Here is an 18,458-nt window from a genome sequence, read left to right on the forward strand (position 1 = left end):
TCTGTACTTTGTTTCCTTTTCTTACATAGGGTACCAGCAACCTTTTCACGGTCTATTTCAAAGCCCCCTCAAACTCTTTACGGGCTTCACTCTGCAGTGCGCGCACCAGCTGCGTCTCACCTTCTGGTGGTGGGTCGTTTGTCATTTTCGTTCCTCTTACGATGGCAGGTGTTTCTCCAGACCTGCTCTCCCCAACGTGCTGGGCTGCAGAGTGCTGACCGGCGCCTCTCCAGCTTGAGCCGTCACCTGGCTGCAGCACTTTTTCTTCACGTTCCAGCTCTCCTTTGCTTCTGCCAACTGAGGTGAATTTAAACTTACCGGCAAGGTGGAGAGCCTTCCAGAGACTAGACCGTTGTGTTGGCTTCTTGGTCTTAGTCATCCTCATTGTTCCGGTCCTCTTTCTTATCCCAGTACTGTGATGAATCCTATGGATCCCTCACTGAATCCCTACCTAAAGTATCCTCGCGGGTGGCCAAGGAAAGGCAGCCAATTCCTGATCCTGACATTGTGGGTGGTGTATAGAATCACCTGGGATGAGAAAAGGGTCAGGAGAGTAAGGGATACCTATGGGATGAGACACAGTATTATCCCACCAATAACACAGTATGTAATGGCTGCCATCATCATTTTTAAAATTTTTATTTATTGGACATTTGTATGGCGCCTATACAGCAGAAAGTGTTTCCAGTAATTTAGCCTAATAAGAGGAAGGTGCATAATAATGGTAGTCTTTAGAGCAGAGGTCTTCAAACTGTGGAGCGGGAGTTTGGGGGGATGAGAGCCCAGAATGAAATGTAAAAAAACTTTTATTTGTTTTATTTTTTTTTAGATTGGAGGAAATGGGCAGTGGCGGGTCACATGGTCGGACTGGAGCATAACACTGTCTCAGGTACCAAGGAAAAAGTGGCCTGCGGTTGCAAATGGATATTCATTCCTTTAGTCACTGACTGTTTGAATAGGACCCAAGGGGGTGTTTTTGTTAAAATGTAAGACAATTGTGATATTTAAAGAATATTTATTCAGCAACAGTGGTCAAAACTAATAGCTGTATAGGGAAATTACTCAAACTGGCACACGTTGGCCAAAAGAAGTGGGCCAATTTGACTGGCCCACACTAGCATTTTTGGTACGGGCATTGCCTTATTGGCTTATAGGCCACTCCGAGCCTGGTGGCTCATCCATAATGGACGAGGGGGTGTCCACCCAGTGGCCCTCTCACCCATTATGGAGGAGCCGAGGAGCCAGCCAAGTGAATCTGGGCACTCCCTTAGCTGCTTTTTCCAGCTGAGGGAGTCATGGGCTGGCTGAACTGTCAAAGGGAAGCACTGTTTCCCTTTGACAGTTAAGTTCCGCAGTCGCACCTGCATACTGAGCCATGCAAGACTGGGGGCTTTTTGCTTCGCCAGCCTTGAATAGCTCATTGGAAATGCTGGCTGGGGCAATGCATGTCTGTATGTGCGAGGGGGAGCACCTGCGCCTCCATGCACATATGGACAGAGCAGCCTGGAGCGGGGCGTTTCAGCACCCACGTGCAAGCCCCTGCAGAAGGTACGTTATGCTAATTTTATTTTTTTTCTAAATATGTGTATGGATGCGTGTTTGCTTGTGTTATGAATGAGTGTATGATGATGGGTGCTCGTGTGAATGATAGAGTGATTGCTGTGTGAATGTATGTGTGTGTGTGTTTGTTTTGGTCAATTGAGCTGATTTTGGTGAGTGAGGGGGTAGTGGGGATAAGGAGGGTTGTACAACAAAGGCATTTTAAAATCCCCCTACCTACCTGCCAAAATCGGCTCTCATCCTGAGGTGCTGTGGAGCCCAGGGGACAGGCATGGTATTTATTTTACTGGATATCTATCATAGATGTCCAGTAGAAAATATCACGGCTGCCGCCCCCACCCCTGTCGCCAATCATGTTGATTGTGTTAAGCACTGTGGAGTCCAGAGGACAAGGATGGCATATTTTTACTGGACATCTATCATGGATGGCCAGTACAAAATATCATGCCTGCTCCCTGGGCCCCCAGCGGCAATTCCAAACTGTTTGGCTTTTTACCCATTTTTTTTTAAAGTATGCTCTAAAATGTAACCTTTATTTAAAAGGGAATTCACGGGGCGGAACCTCCCCGACCCCTCCTTGATTGGTTTGGACACCCTTGCTGCGCTCGGCCACTATGGCATATATGGTGGAAATATTTATATTTATATTTATTCCCCTCCACTTAAACGTCACCAGCCACCACTGGGCCTGGGGCTGTGCTGGGAGCAGTATGGGGAAGCTGTGGGGTACATTTACCAGCCCAGCAGGACTCCCCTACCTCACCAAAATGCATTTCAGCAGTTACCAGCAGAATGGCTGCCCTGGCTCTGTTGAGCGCTATTCACTTGCATCAAAACTGCGTTTTACAGTCACCAAAATAACGGCTGTGCTGTCTTTACCAGGCACATATGGGGCGAGATGAAACATAGAACACACCGAGAATTGCTGCAAGTTATTTTCTTCATGTGCACCAAGAAGAATTCCAAAGCAGCCTAGTGCAGTGCTGCTATGCTGCAAGCTTAAAACTTCCAACTAAAGAAACATAAATGGCCTGCCTTTAAAATGGCTTTGCACTGATGCCATTTCAATTTTTTCAACATTACACGGTTGGTTCGAGTAAGGCACATTAATGCCCATTTACCTTCAGGCCATACACCAGCAAAGGAGGGCAGTCCTCCCTGAAAGGCATTATGTGTCAAGGAAAATCTGTGAAATAGCAGAGAAAGTCACTCCAGGCTGCACAGCAAACGTTCCATTTTTGCAACAATCTAACACAGTCAAACTCTGCAGAAAAAGTTCCCTCTCTCCTTTTGCTTGATGTCAGTTTCAGAGAACCCTTGTGTTGGACAGATTTATGTGTATTAGAAATTGACTAGGGCTATAAATACTGTTCAGAATATAGATGTGAGAAAAAACTGCATTTGTAAAGTGACATCCAAGAATATTAACCCACCTGTAAAATTGTGCTTTTTGCCAAGCAAGAAAATGCCTTTTAAAAAGTGAAATGTTAACTAGGGCCCTCTGCTTGCATAGAAATGTGATGGGAGTTTGCTTTAAAATATATACATGATATTATTCCCAAATGACTTGCTTTCTGGGAAAGAGAGAATCATAAATAAATAAATATAAAGTACTTTGAGGCCAGCAGAACAGGTTTGGCAGGCCCTGACTTCAAAGGGCCCTGCCTCCCGTGGGAACAGGATCACCTTCCCCAAGTGGACCAGGCCCTTGGAATCTATGAATGGGCCAAGGGAGAGAATCTAGCACCCTGGTCAGAAGAAGCGGCACTGCTCCAGCATGAGACATGTACTGCCCTGGCAAAGAGGTGTGAAATCCTCTGACACTTCTCCTCAGCTTCAACAGCCTAACCTCAAAGGAGAATCCATGGCAACACTGGGCTAAACTGACCAGAGCCTGACATTTGGCTGGGGGTTGGAAGGAATGCCCATATTTGGAAAACAAATCCAGCCCTTTTGATTTCAGAGACTGTTGCGATCTTGTCATTTATGTCAGTAATCAAAAGACTTATTAATGTGAAATTATGACACTTTAAATGTCATGTTTGCACCATTAAAATGAGACGTTGAAGGTTTTCCTAGCATGTTGGGGACGCAAACGTCAGGAAAATGTAATTTCTGGGAAAAGCATACATGGTACAGCTTTGAAAATTAATGAACACATGCCCTGTGATAATATGTATACATATATACAAGAGTAGAATTTTAGGTGAAATGCTTTCCATGGAAATGGCAAAAGATTGCCAGAATTACTAAACAGCATCACACTGTCTTGGGATTTGAATGGTATATTCTTTGTAAAATATGGGATCTGTTTATCTAATTTTTTAAGGGTGACTTGTATAGAAATAAGTGTTTTTGCTCCATTATTTATTTTTAGCAAACAAAACTTTGGTGAAACAAAGGTATATCATAAAACACCCATCCTAAAGATGAGTCCAATCTGTTTACAGAGTGGAGGCGACTTCCATAGGCTGACCTATCCGATTAGAGGTATGTCTAGCTTAGCCCACATAGTAAAAATACTCTGATGTCAGCCGGCCTATAAAGGGGGAGACATTCAAAAATCACACAGATTCCAGAAAGACAGACCATCCAGAAAATCCGACAGGCAGACACTCAAGAAAATCCAGCATTCATAACAACATCCAGAGATCCAGATATTCCCCATTCACCCTGCAAGATTCCAGGAGCCAGACCAGAGCTATCTGACTCTACCCAGGCTGAACCTATGATCCAGAATTAAAACCCTACCAAAATCCCAATAATTCAGGGAGAAAGGGGGAAAAGCTGTGTTCCTCTATTTGGGAGTATCCTGTGAGCAGACCGGCTTTGCCCCGCTACCTGCTTGCCCAGCTGATGCACCTTTCTGTCTCCAGTGACCAGACTAGGCCCATCTGCCTCTTCTAAGAGAGCCCGCCACTGTTTGCAGTGACCAGATCTTGCCTCGCTGTCCAGAAACCCGGTTCGCTGTCCAAGCTACCCCATTCAAGTGCTTGTTGTGAGTATTTCCCTTCCCCAATAACCACAAACTGCATCCCTTGCTTTGTTACCCTGTATTAAGGTCTAATCCCCTAGAGATCCTATAACTGGCATAGCAAAATCCTTAAACTTGTCAGAATCTGCTGTGTATCCTGTCCTTTAATCTATATGTTTTAGCGCCATTCCCTCCAATCATTTTAGTCCATTGTGTAAGTCCTTAGAACTATTTTGAATAAATTAATTCCCACAAAGAGACACACAGCGTGAGGGGGTTAAAACTGCAGCTTAACTCTTTTCACAGGCAGCATTTCTCTTTTTGATAATCTAGTCACGAAAATATAGTTTTAGTAGAACTTGTCATTTTCCTTTCGAAACCCGATTTTCCCTGTGCAACTGATTTCATTTTAAAACCGATTTTCCCTTCCCCTTCAAGAATCATATCCTGTCCCCGTTCCAAAGTCACCCTTTCACTGTAGTCTCATCCCTGTTATGTGCCTTTGTATCTTAGCATAAAAAACGATTTTCGATGTTGTCTGTTTAGCTCATTTTCCAAGCTGTTTGTTTGATTTTAAACCCGTGAAAATAAGCATTTGCATTTTCTCCACATGTGATTTTGTTGCACTGTGTTTTTCCTTCCAAAATCGATTTTCTGAACTGTATGCTCGTTGTTAGTACCTTGCCTTGTAGTTTGCTAGTGCTCCTACTTCTTTGATACAGCCATACTCATGTTTACCTCATTCATTCAACTACACATGTAAAATGACCATCTAGTAATTCCGAGTGCTATTTTGCTCAATTTCAAAGGTCTTCAATCCGATTTTGCCTCCTATTTAGGGGTGCAAGGTCGGATTTTCATTCTGTTTGTTGCCTAGTATACCTGACTCCTTGCTATTCCTTTCTGCCACAAAATATTGGGTTAACAGGGGTTTGAGGCAGTGTTGCAGGGGGAAATACTAACTGTGGTGCTATCAGAAAATACCACCTGAAAAGTAATCTTGCCTTAATTCAATTGTGCACTGTATATCTTATGTAACCAGGTCAAATTAAGTGTATTCTATCAATTTACAGTGTATTTATCACCACACTGGTGATTGCTGCCCTATATTGAATTTGTGTGATTTTCATTGAAATTAAAAAATGAATATTGTATTATTACACACCAGCCTGGTTCCTGGTCCATTGCGACCCCGGTATTTGTAAAAGGGGGATGTGAGACGAGTTTGGTGCCTTCTCAAACTGAATTCGTTATAAATAAAATAAAAGAAGTGTTTTAATTGTGCGCTGCATCCCCGGCCAGTAGAAAGAGTCCTGGTACCGTGCCTTTGAAATCCTTAACAAAGCCCAGTGACTGTGGCGGGAGCCATGGGATAGTGATGGGAGCCCAAGGTATGTGGTGGGGCGGGGGTGGGGAGAGCACAGAGACTGGGCCAGGAGTGGGATGAGGGAGGCCAGAGACTGTGATGGGAGCAGGTGGGAGAGCCAGGGACTATACTGGGAGTAGGGTGCGGTGACGACACGCAATAGTTCATAGCCATTTGTACTAATTGCCCATTTGGTATTTTTGGGAGGCCCACCCTGACCACATTTTGCTCAGGGGGGCCCAGGGCAAAAAAGTTTTGAAGACCACTGCTCTAGAGCAAAGAACCATATTCCACATCGCAAACCTGCCTTATGACTGGCTGTTGTAATATCCCTTTGTTAAATGTTGTTGAAAGTGAAAATAAAATCTGCAATGTAGAAAAAGTTCAGAAAACAAACTTTCATTCAGGACTTCAAGTCCCGTAATTCCCTCAGTACTGGGACGAGGAAGAGGGATACAGAGGAACAAAGATGTAGAAGTGGTCAGCCAATTAACAAGAATGACCTACACCTGAGGGAGACTGCTAGGCATAAAAGGCCCCCTGAGGAGCAGGTAGTAGAGAAGAAGCAGAAGAACAGAAGAAGTGTGGGCTGTGCATGCTGCAGGCGACCGGAGTAGAGGAGCTGGAAGACACTGGGACTGTTGTGAATCCTGAGTGGGTCTGTGCCTTTATCTATCTATCACAAACTGCAGAGGTGGCGCAGCGGGAAGCTTGTTGAAGAAACGCTTACCCAAGAAGACTGTCGTGCAGAGCTTTTGGCAGTGGGAAGCAGGTGTGGTGTGAGCAGTCGAGAGGTCTCAGGAGTCAGAGCAACTCCAATTCAGCGTGGTGGAGGCAACCAAAGAGAGAAGCCACGGTTTCAGCAGTACTGCAAACAGAGAGGAGCACCTTGAAGCGACTTACTCAGTGACTCTAAGCCATGCAAGTGGCTCCGGTGCAGGCTACGTATTCCGCGCAGGCGGGATCAATCACTCGCGAGTAAGCAACGTTACGAGTAACATACAAACACCAGCTAATAAGCATCATGTGAGAAACCTGAGGGCATTCTCACTTATAGACCCCGGGGATTCTTTGTTCAGGTGGCCAGGGCACGGGCATCGCCTTTGAAACCAGACCCTGGGGGTAGAGCAGTGCAGGAGTATCACCTGGCCAGGGGGTCCTTGGGGACTGCTGGAGAAATGCCCTCGGGAGAGACCCAGTATTCCCCTCTTTTTAACACACCCCTAACCAACACTTCCTCCACCTTGATAGGTAGATGCAAGTCCTGTCCCATTAACCCCCTCCCCAATTCCAGACTGTACCAAGACAAGAGGTAGGTATACAAGGAAAGGGAAATTGCACATATTGCCCTGTCATTTACAACAAGGCGATGGTCCCCATTTTTCTCACAGCAAGTTACCATTTTTTCCACCATCCCTAGAAAACACTAACTCCCATAATTCCTCCCCAGTGCATTTTCCAGAAACCACTGCGACGAGGAAGAAGATAGCAAAAGCAATGATGATTACCCATAGGGACCTATTTACCAGGGATTCCTAAGGGCAGTCACCATTTTGTCCCGTTAACGAGGCCAGGTGAGGTCCGGCCTCCCTTTTCAATCATTCCCACTTAAACCCTGTTGGGCCTCAGAGCATACAGGCACACGCTGAGCAAGATGGGGATTGTAAGGAACACAAGGTGGCAATAGTAAGACAGACACAAGTGACACAGTTCAACAGTGTTTATTGAACATTTGCAAGGGTGTGATAAACGCCTATCTGAACCTAAATCTATAGATGGGAGCAAGCAACAACCATCAAATAATAATAATGCAGTCCTACTGCAGTCTTGTCAAATTAAAAGGGCCTATACTAAAAAAACCTATTGCTAATCCTTACCACTAAGTTACAAAATAATGTGAGGTAATGTTCATGAAAAAGAAAGTGTTCACAAAAGGGTGTTTGAGCCGTTGGCCTCCCTTACCCACATTTTCAGCATGGGACAAGGCAGGTTACTCGTGCAAATCACACACTCTGGCTTCTGTGGCACAAGGATACAGTTCAATTTTCCCAGTTCAAGACCTTCTGTGTCCAAGCCTCTTCATTTCTCACAAGTCCCTTGATGCAGAGCACCTTCTGTACTAGAAACAACACATGAATGTTCTCTTCAATAGTCAACTTGGGTGTTCGCCCTGGATCCCCCTCTGCCGGGTTCAGATCCTTTTAATATGCAAAAAGAAATGTTCAATGCCGGATCCCCCTCTGCCGGGTTCAGATCCCTTTTCATACAAGGTTCAATTTATCTCCCTCAACCAATTTACTCAGACCAATTTAGCTTAACCCGTTGCAGGACCACTTCGATCTCTTTCCCATTCAGAATCAATTGGATACCTAACCAAGACTTTCGAATGAGCACCCACGTGGTGCCTGACCACTCTGTGTATGGTATCTTTTCTTGGTTTCCCCAAGTGCAGTCACAAAGTTCAACTATTTCTTTTGGCTGTGAATTGTATTTGCGTTGCTTAACCCAAATGCTTCCCACACTGTTCTATTTATACAATGTTGCCACTTGCAACGTCTCCAACTCAACAGCTGTGCTTTCTTTTCTGACACGGCTTTGTTGTAGGAGCCAATGACAGTACCATGGCAGCAATCGCTCCTCCCCGTCATGGTTATCGACACAGGAGAGCCTCGGGTAACTCTGACACATTGTGCAGGTTTGATCAGCCTTAGTTCCATGTCTTTGGTTTCTTACTTTCCAAGGTTCATTCAATTAACAGTCTTTATAGGTCAAGGGTGCTTCCCTCCTTGTAAACCTCTCCAGCCTTGCCGTCTTTCTCCTTGTAATAAATGGCCATCTTGGAACCGCTGCTTCCTCATGTGTTTTGCCTCGCTCAGTGTGCTTTCATGCCCCAACCGTTTATCCGTGTGGGGCAGTCAGGTGTGTATAATGATCCGTAATTGCCTAACCTTGACTGACCATGGTGTTGGGACATGTCAGGTATACGGCTGTGGTGTAAGTACGTTGTCGCTCACCGTGAACTGTCTTTGAGAAAGTGTTTGTGTCGGGAAAGGGGGGCACAGGGTTGAGTTCCTGTATCATACCCTGTAGGATGGGGAAAAGGTTTTACAAGGAAGTAGATACCGTGTCTCACCCTCCGGTGTCCCACTTCCACCCCCAGAAGACCCCACATCCAGGTGATCCTCCTGCACTGGTCCACCCCCAGGAACTGGATCCAAAGTGATGGCTGTGTCCTGCCCACTTGGATGACAGATCCCCGGGGACTAGCGGGTGAGACACCTTCAGGTTTCTCACATACCTTTCACCTATGCAATGTAGCCTCATCTGTTTCACAGGGGAACCGAGAGAGGAAATTCACATTACTTTGGTCTTTACCCTTCCGGTCGTCATGTCTGTTCCCACATTACCTGCCCACCAAGCCCCTTGCACTCCCCGTTCCCACTCACGTACCCGACGGCAGCGGCAGCGGCTCGCCAGGAAATGGGGATTCCCAGCTGGCAAACCAGGGTCCTTGCGGCCTTTTCTCTATTGGCACCTGCCGTGGCGTTTTCCCCATGGCTATCGGCACTACACGGGCGATCAGAGCTCCCCGCGTCACGTGGTCAGGAAACAGCCTCGGTTTACATCGCGGGACACGTGATGCGCAGCTCACGGTCTCGTGACCCGCGTCATGTGACCAAGCTTTGCATTCAAATGGATCAGGAAAACGCAGAAGAAACGCTTCACAGCTGCTTCTTCAGAGGTCTGTTTGGCGTTTGAACTTTCTTGGATTTCTTGATACTCACGACCACGGAACGTTTCACGGACTGCCTTTGTTTTTTCCCTTGGATTCATCCGTACTATCTTGTCTTTTGGAATTCGACCTTTGGCTCTGCTACCTGGACACTGAAATTGGACTCCCTTGGCTTTGTCATCCTCCTGGCTCTCAACCTTGGTTTGTGTACTGGACTGCCTAAGGATCAACAACATTGTTCTGCACATTGGCTCAGGTGTTTCTCAGAGTGCTACCAAGACCCTTACCAGCCTGCTGCTGCTGCCGGCTAATCAGAAGCTCCTGCTTCGCTTTACTACTCAGACTGCCCCTCCACCTCAATTAGGTAAGCCCCTGGTTCTAATCCTTAGTCATCCTGGGTACTCTCATTTGTCACTGTGTGTAACATAACCATTCCTTGCCTTACAGTGGTCGGGGGAAGTTTGTCCGGCGTTCCCGGTTCCAGGCTGACGGCACTCTACACCTGTGGTCTCAAGGATTGCACGGGGAGTGGTTTCACTTCTTCCCATGTGGTACCTGGGGACGGAGGTTCCATATATTAGTTTAGTTTATTGTATTGCGCACCAGACCCGAGGGTATGAGGGCGCAGGAGCAACAAGGTTATTCGCAGCTTGGTTACATGTTACAATGCAGTACAGTAATTACAATGGTGTTATGGATACAATGCAGTAAATACAGTGGATAATAGATGATTGAAGCAGTCATGAAAAAGGCTTTACGGATTTACAAATATACATATTTACAGGTAGGTAGCGGTGAGGTGGGATGAATGGAATTAGCGGTCATTGTTCTTTATCCAGTGTATGTAGTTACGTCTAAAGTGTGTGTAGGTTTGGGTTGTTCTTAGAGAACGTGGTAGGGAGTTCCAGTGTTGTGCTGCTTTCACCTGGAAGCTGTTGCCACCCATTTTGGTGCATTTGAATCTGGGAACTGTGAGAAGATTAGCGTTGGCGGTTCTAGTAGGTCTGTTGGAGGTGCGTTTACTTATTCTATCGACTAAGTAGCGAGGGGCAGCGTTGCTGAGGCATTTGTGTGTTAGTGAGGCTACTTTGAGCAGGATTTTATCTGTTGTGTTGAGCCAGTTATGGGCGCTCCTAATATTGGAGATGTGTTCTCTCATGTGGATGCTGAGCGCCTCTCTGAGAGCGTTGTTTTGTAGCGTCTGTATTTTGTTAGTAACTTGTTTGCCAGCTCCTACGTAGAGGGAATTGCAATAGTCCAGTTTTGATAATACAAGGGCTCTGGCTAGAGTAATGCAGTTCTGGGTGGATGAGAAGGGTTTGGCTGCTATTATAAGCTTACATGTTTAGGCTGTGGAGGATGCCATAGAGCTAACCTGTTTATGGAAGGAGAGGGAGGAGTCAATGTATATTCCTAAGGTTTTCACTTCCTTAGCTACTTTGATCGTGTTCCTGTCTATAATGAAGCTGGTGTAGTTGTGGTCCAATTTGGTTAGGTTTGCGGTTTCAGTCTTGTCATCATTCAGGCATAGACTGTGAGATGCCATCCACGCCTGGATGATGAGGTACACCCTGTTCACCAAGGCCAAATCATGGTTGTAATCTTCCGTCAGTGGGATGAGGATCCGAGTATCATCGGAATAATTAGTGTAGGTGATACCCAGACCATCTAGATCATCAAACAGGGGCTTCGTGAACATGTTGTACAGTGTAGGGGAGATGCATGAGCCCTGGGGGACTCCGCATGTGATGGGGATGGGGTCGGCGGCAGCTGTGGTGGAGAAGACACGCATGGATCTGTTGCTGAGGAATGACTCGATCCAGCCGATGGCTTCTTGGGAAAAGTGGGCAGCTGAACCCAGGTGATTGCATACGATTTTGTGATCAACTAGATCAAATGCCGCGGAGAGGTCAAGGAGAAGCAGTAAAGCCGTTTTCCCGTTGTCTCTAAGAGTGTCAATTTGAGCCTTCAGGTCGATAAGAGCTGTTTCTGTCCCATGTTGGGGTCTGAAGCCTGATTGTCGGATACCAAGGAGATGGTTTAGTTCAAGGTATTTTTGGATTTGTTGGTAGGCTGTCTTGTCTAATATCTTGAGCAGGAAGGAGATGGTGGTAATAGGTCTGTAGTTGGTGGGAATGGAGGGGTCCAGAGAAGGCTTTTTGAGAAGGGGGAGGACCCAGGACTCTTTGAGGTTGCTGGGGACGGTGCCTGAGGAGAAGGAGGCGTTGATGAGTCTTGTGATGAATGGCGAGAGGTCTCTTGCCGCATCTTTAATAATTTGTGGGGAGCAAAGGTCGCCCTGACAGTTAGATGGTTTTAGGCTGAGAATGATGTCTGTATATCTGCATGACCATCAAGATAGAACAGACTGTGAAGCCTTCCTGGTCGTCCAGATCATGGATACCTCAGCCGGGGACCCTGTGGCCGCTTTAATGCAAGCAGTTGCGGCCCTTAGGACGGATATGGCCGCAGCCATTACTGCAATACACCATCGCCTCGACACTCTGCAAAGTGTCTGCCACCCATTGCCCGCAGATTCCGAGTTCGGGGATACCCCACCCCAAGACCCAGTTCCTCCCACGCCTCCATCTGCACCAGCTGCTCCTGTGGTACTCCCAACTCCGTTCCCTCTTGCCGCTCCAGAAAGATACCAGGGCGATCCTAGAAAGTATCGTACATTCCTTAATCGGTGTAAGCTCCATTTTTTGTGGCGGCCCCAAGCATTTCCTGACTCCGTCACCAAGGCAGCCTTTCTGCTTTCCCATTTGTCGGGTGTGGCAGCCACTTGGACAAACCCTTTGCTTGAAAGCGATCACCCTGCCCTCTATGACTTCGATCTCTTAGTAAGCGAGATGGCCAAGGTATTTGATACCAGGTACAAAGCACAGTCCCAAGACTTGGAGTTGTTAGATCTCACCCAGGGCAGGCAGACACTCATCGAATATATAACTCGGTTCAACCAATTGTCCTCCAAGACTTCTTGGCCCGAGAACAAAAAGGCAGTTGTGTTTTACAGAGGTCTGTGTAGTGCCTTGAAAGACGCCTTGTCGGTTGTAACAACTCTACCTGCGATTTACTCTGACCTGGTTGATCTGACTCTGCAGGTGGACGCCTGGAGAACCGAGCGTAGGGCGGAAATCGGTCTTTCTCATCATCAGACCCCTCCTTCACCTGAGACAACCAGTGAACCCATGCAAATAGGGGGAATCCGTATCCCCATAACCCATGCCGAATGGGAACGTAGAAGAAACGATAATGCCCGTTTCTACTGCGGTCTCAACGGCCATTATGTCAAGGAGTGGCCTCGCCGCCCAAGGAACGGAATTCAGGTTTTCAGAAAACTCGCCCTTGAGATCGGGGGTAAGGGCGAGTCCTTCTCAAAACCCCTCCGAGGCCGCTTTCGGCCCCATCAGACCAGTGGTGGTCCAGGCTCTGTTGAAACCCACCAGGGACTGTATACATTCGGTACACATAGTGATTGACTCTGGGGCTACCGGTTGCTTCATAGACATTACACTAGCCAACACACTGAACTTGCCATTGATAATGAAAAAACACCCAGAACCAGTACAGGCTCTGGATGGGACTTCCCTCGCTTCTGGCCCAATCAAGCAAAAAACTGCCACCTTAGAGGTGGTGATTCAGGGTACCCACAAGGAGATATTATCCTTTGATCTAATCTCCACACCACAATTTGGGATCATCCTAGGCATTCCCTGGCTGAGGCAACACAACCCGTTAATCAACTGGGGTACTGGTCAAGTTTTCTTTGAGTCTGAGGTCTGTCAACATTTTTGCTTGGTAGAATCTGACGTGGTATCCAATCCTGCAAGAGCCCATGGGGGGGTTAGCTTCCTTAAACATTGAAGAGAGTGATCTTACACCTACCACTCCTCATACGGTGGGAGCAGTCTTAGCTGGTATTCCCTCTGCATACCATGACTTTCAGACTGTGTTTGATAAGGTTTCAACAGAAGGCCTTCTGCCGCACAGACCTTATGACTGCCCCATTGACCTAGTCCCTGATGCCTCGATCCCAAAGGGTCAGATTTAATCACTAACACAATCAGAAGAACAGGCCTTAAAAGAGTACATACAACATGCTTTGCGACTGGGTCAAATCAGCCCCTCTGCTTCACCAGCAGCAAGCCTTATATTCTGCGTCCCAAAGAAGGAGGGGGACCTTCGCCCTTGTGTGGATTATAGGCAACTAAATGCCATCACCATTAAGAACCAGTAGCCAATCCCTCTCATCTCCACGTTATTAGATAAGCTAACACATGCTTCTATTTATACCAAACGGGATCTCCAGGGGGCATACAATTTGATCCGCATGCGCAGTGGGGATGAGTGGAAAATGGCTTTCTGTTCCCTACAGGGGTTATTCGAATATACAGTGATGCCGTTTGGCCTATGTAACGCCCCAGCTACGTTCCAACGATTCATAAACAACATATTTAGCGACATTCTGGATGTCTATGTGGTGATATATCTGGATGATATTCTGGTATTTTCCCCTTCTTTGGAGGAACATATCGTTCATGTTAGTGAAGTATTGTCCCGTCTCAAAAGGAACGCATTGTTTGCAAAACCCGAAAAGTGTCTGTTCCACACTAAGGAAATCGACTTCTTGGGCTTCCACATATCACCTGGGGGTTTGTCCATGAATCAATCGAGAATCCGCGCTATCATGGATTGGCCTGCTCCGGTGAACCTGAAACAAATACAGTCATTCTTGGGTTTCGCTAACTCTTTCCGGCAATTTATCGCTGGTTTCTCCTCTATCGTTGCCCCGCTCACTGCCCTGACCAGCCCTCTGGTCCCTTTCCATTGGTCTATAGAACAGCAGACAGCCTTCGATTCCCTTAAAACAATGTTCACCACGGCCCCAGTCCTCCAACACCCTGATCCAGAGCTCCCATTTGTTGTAGAGGCAGACGCTTCCTCATTTGCATTGGGTGCAGTGCTTTCCCAGCCCTGTCCAACAACTGGTCATCTACACCCAGTAGCATACCATTCACGTAAATTCACATCAACAGAAACGCATTATACGGTCACGGAGAAGGAGCTCCTGGCCATTAAAGACGCACTGCAAATCTGGCGGCACCATCTTCTGGGGGCTAAACATCAGACTTTAGTATACTCGGATCACAAGAACTTGCAAAATCTCGCTTCCCTTAAATGTATGAACAGTCGGCAAGTGCGTTGGCATCTGTTCTTTGCAGCATATGATTTCGTGAGCAAGCATAGGCCCGGGGTGGTTCATGGGAAGGCGGATGTCCTGTCTTGTTCCCCAGGAGGGGTATCCCTCCCATCTTTCCCTGACACATTGTTGCAGAAGGGCCACCTTGTCTGTGCTTGTTCGCCGTCACGACCCATGTTGTCCACCATACACCAGTGGGTTTCACAGCATCCGCACACATTGGCAGAATGGGACCGGGTTTTTCAGGATGGGTTGCCTTTCGTACGAGGTAAACTTTTTCTACCTACAAGCGAGACACGCAATCAGGCACTAGAGTGGTCTCATGATGCTGCCATCAACGGCCACCCAGGACAACATCGTACCTTAGACCTGCTTAAACGTTGGTGGCCGTCGATGAAACGCGACGTGGAGAATTATGTAAACACCTGTTCGTTGTGTGCTCAGTGTAAGTCACGCAGGGGTCGCCCACTGGGACTACTCCAATGACTACCAATACCCCCAAGACCCTGGCATACGGTCTTGATGGATCTAATCACTGACCTACCCCGTACGCAGGGTTTTGACACCATCTGGGTGGTGGTAGATTCCTATACTAAGATGGCCCGCTTTGTACCATGTGCAGGAATACCGTCTGCTCCCACATTGCCTAGGCTGTTCTTGAAGTCAGTATTCTGTCTCTTTGGGTTACCACAGGCCTTAGTATCGGATCCCGGTACACAGTTTACATCCCGTTAATGCAGGCCCTTACCAAGCTGCTCGGCATTGATGCTCGGTTCTCCTCCGCCTACCATCCGTAGACTGATGGGCAGACGGAAAGGGTGAACCAGGCTTTGGAGCAGTACTTACGCTGTTTGACCCTCCAATATCAGGGTACTTGGCTCAATTTACTACACCTTGCAGAGTTTGCTTACAACAATGCCCTACATTCATCCACTGGTTTTTCCCCCCTTCTACTCCTTTTATGGCCAGCATCCCCGCACCCTTCCTCACTCGGATTTTAGATCTTCCAACACCCCTGCTGCCACTGCCTATGCCCGCGATCTGATCACGGTCCATGCCCAGACTCTTGTCCACCTACGTGAAGCACAGGCTTCCATGAAGGCTGCTGCTGATAGGAAGCGGGTGGCGGCGCCTACATATCCGTTGGAGCATAGGGTGTGGTTATCGTCACGCCATTTGCACATTCCGGGTTGCCGCAAATTGCTCCCTCGATTTGTTGGTCCCTATCGAGGTGCCAAGATTCTGAACCATGTGGCCCTACGCCTTGCGATTCCCTCAACCTGGCGGATCCATCCGGTGTTTCATACCTCGCTGCTTAAGCCATGCCCAGAACCCACTCGTATTGTTTCCCCTCCTGCCCCTGTTTCTGTGTCGTCCCCTGATATGTTTGAGGTCAGTGCCATTCTGGGTTCTCGCATCTGTAGGGGTCGCCTGCAGTATCTTGTGGACTGGTTGGGTTACGGTCCTGAGGACCGCTCATGGGCTCCCTCCCGGGATGTTCATGCTCCTCGGTTGATTGCCCGCTTTCATCGTGATAACCCGTCGAGCCCACGGGGTCATGGGCCTCTGGGGGGGGCTCTGTCATGTCTGTTCCAACATTACACGCCCACCACCAAGCCCCTTGGACTCCCCGTTCCCACTCACGTACCCGACGGCAGCGGCTCGCCAAGAAATGGGGATTCCCGGCTGGCAAACCAGTGTCCTTGCAGCCTTTTCTCCATTGGCACCTGCCGTGGTTTTTTCCCCATGGCTATCGGCACTACACGGGAGCTCGGAGCTCCCCACGTCACGTGGTCAGGAAACAGCCTCTGTTTACATCGCGGGACACGTGATGCGCAGCTCGCGGTCTCGTGACCCGCGTCATGTGACCATGCTTCGCATTCAAATGGATCAGGAAAACGCAGAACAAACGCTTCACAGCTGCTTCGTCAGAGGTCTGTTTAGCATTTGAACTTTCTTGGATTTCTTGGTACTCACGACCACGGAACGTTTCACGGACTGACTTTGTTTTTTCCCTTGGATTCATCTGTACTATCCTGGCTCTCGACCTCGGTTTGTGTACTGGACTGCCTAAGGATCAACAACGTTGTTCTGCACATTGGCTCAGGTGTTTCTCAGAGTGCTACCAGGCTGATGGCACTCTACACCTGTGGCCTCAAAGATTGCACGGGTAGTGGTTTCACTTCTTCCCGTGTGGTACTTGGGGACGGAGGTTCCATATATCTGCACGACCATCAAGATAGAACACTGCTGCTCCACAGTGAAACAGTAGGGCTGCAGGTCTAAGAACCATCGCATGACTTGAGAGTTAATCTTTTCGTTGGCTAATCCAAACTAGTGGAGAATGGTCCGTGACGAGCGAGCACGTTCTTCCTAGGAGGTAGTATCTGAGGTGGATAATGGCCCACTTGATGACAAGGGCCTCTAATTCCAGCACAGAGTAATTTCTTTCACGTGGGAAATGTTTGCGACTTGTAAACAAGATGATGTTCCAAATTTGTGATAAGACTGCTCCTAACTGTGAAAGGGAGGCGTCTGTCTGCAATACAAATTCTTTTGAGAAATCTACCTTCAGGATTGGGTTCTGGCAGAGGGTTTGTTTTAGGTTGTCGTAACATATGTCCTCTTCATCAGTCCAATGAATTTTCTGGGGTTCTGCATTCTTAAGTTTATCTGTCAAGCTGGCCGTCCTGTCCCAAAAGTTAAGGATAAACCTATGGTAATAGCCAATTAACCCTAAAAATGCTCTGAGATCTCTTTTAGTTTTGGGTGTGGGGGTATCTAGCACAGCTTTCTCTTTTGCGCGTTAAGCTTGCACGCTACCATTCCCTACAAAGAAGTCGAGGTATTTCAGGTCTGATTGGGCACTCTGCATTTGGATGGATTGGCAGTTAGGTAAAGAGATGGAAAAGGTGGTCTTCCCAAGTTTTACTATAAATGACAATGTTGTCAATATAAGCTCCACAGAAATCATTGTAGGGCTGTAACAATATGTCCATAAGAAAAATACAAGAATTGGTGCACTCCTAATCTGGTAAACATTTTATGAAAATAGTCAAAAACAAATGTCAATTTAAATCAAGGTGCGGGTGAGGAACTGAGATCCTGGCACACGACCTCCACACATAATAAAACACAAGAAAGAGAAGGCTCAAGCTTTGAACCCTCCCAGTCCCCTGCACACTGTTGTGTGTTGGCTAAACCAACCACTGTAAACTCAAAATGATTAATTTTGTTTGTAGGTAATAATAATAGACCAAAAGCAAATTTTGTAAAACACAAAGATGTGTATGTTTTGTTTTAGGGTTACAAAAAAGGTTTTTGAAGACAAAAACAGTCTTGAAGGCAAAAGCAGTCACAATATTCTTGCAAAAGAAGGAACAATTTGAAGAAGTGTTGCTAGTAGTCTGTTTTGGAGACGCGTTTCGAGGTTGAAAACCCCTTCTTCTCAGGCCTAAACAGACTATAAACAAATGTATAAGAAATAGACAAATGGTGTATAGCACATTGTATTTGTGCTATACAACATTCATGATAGAAGGATTGTAAAGTTAATAGGCTAGAGAAAACAGTTAAATCATAGCACTATTTACAAAATATGAATAATAAACATGTTAGTGTA

Source organism: Ambystoma mexicanum, chromosome 3q, assembly GCF_040938575.1.
Source record: "Ambystoma mexicanum isolate Mex_15411 chromosome 3q, UKY_AmexF1_1, whole genome shotgun sequence".
Lineage (NCBI taxonomy): Eukaryota > Metazoa > Chordata > Amphibia > Caudata > Ambystomatidae > Ambystoma > Ambystoma mexicanum.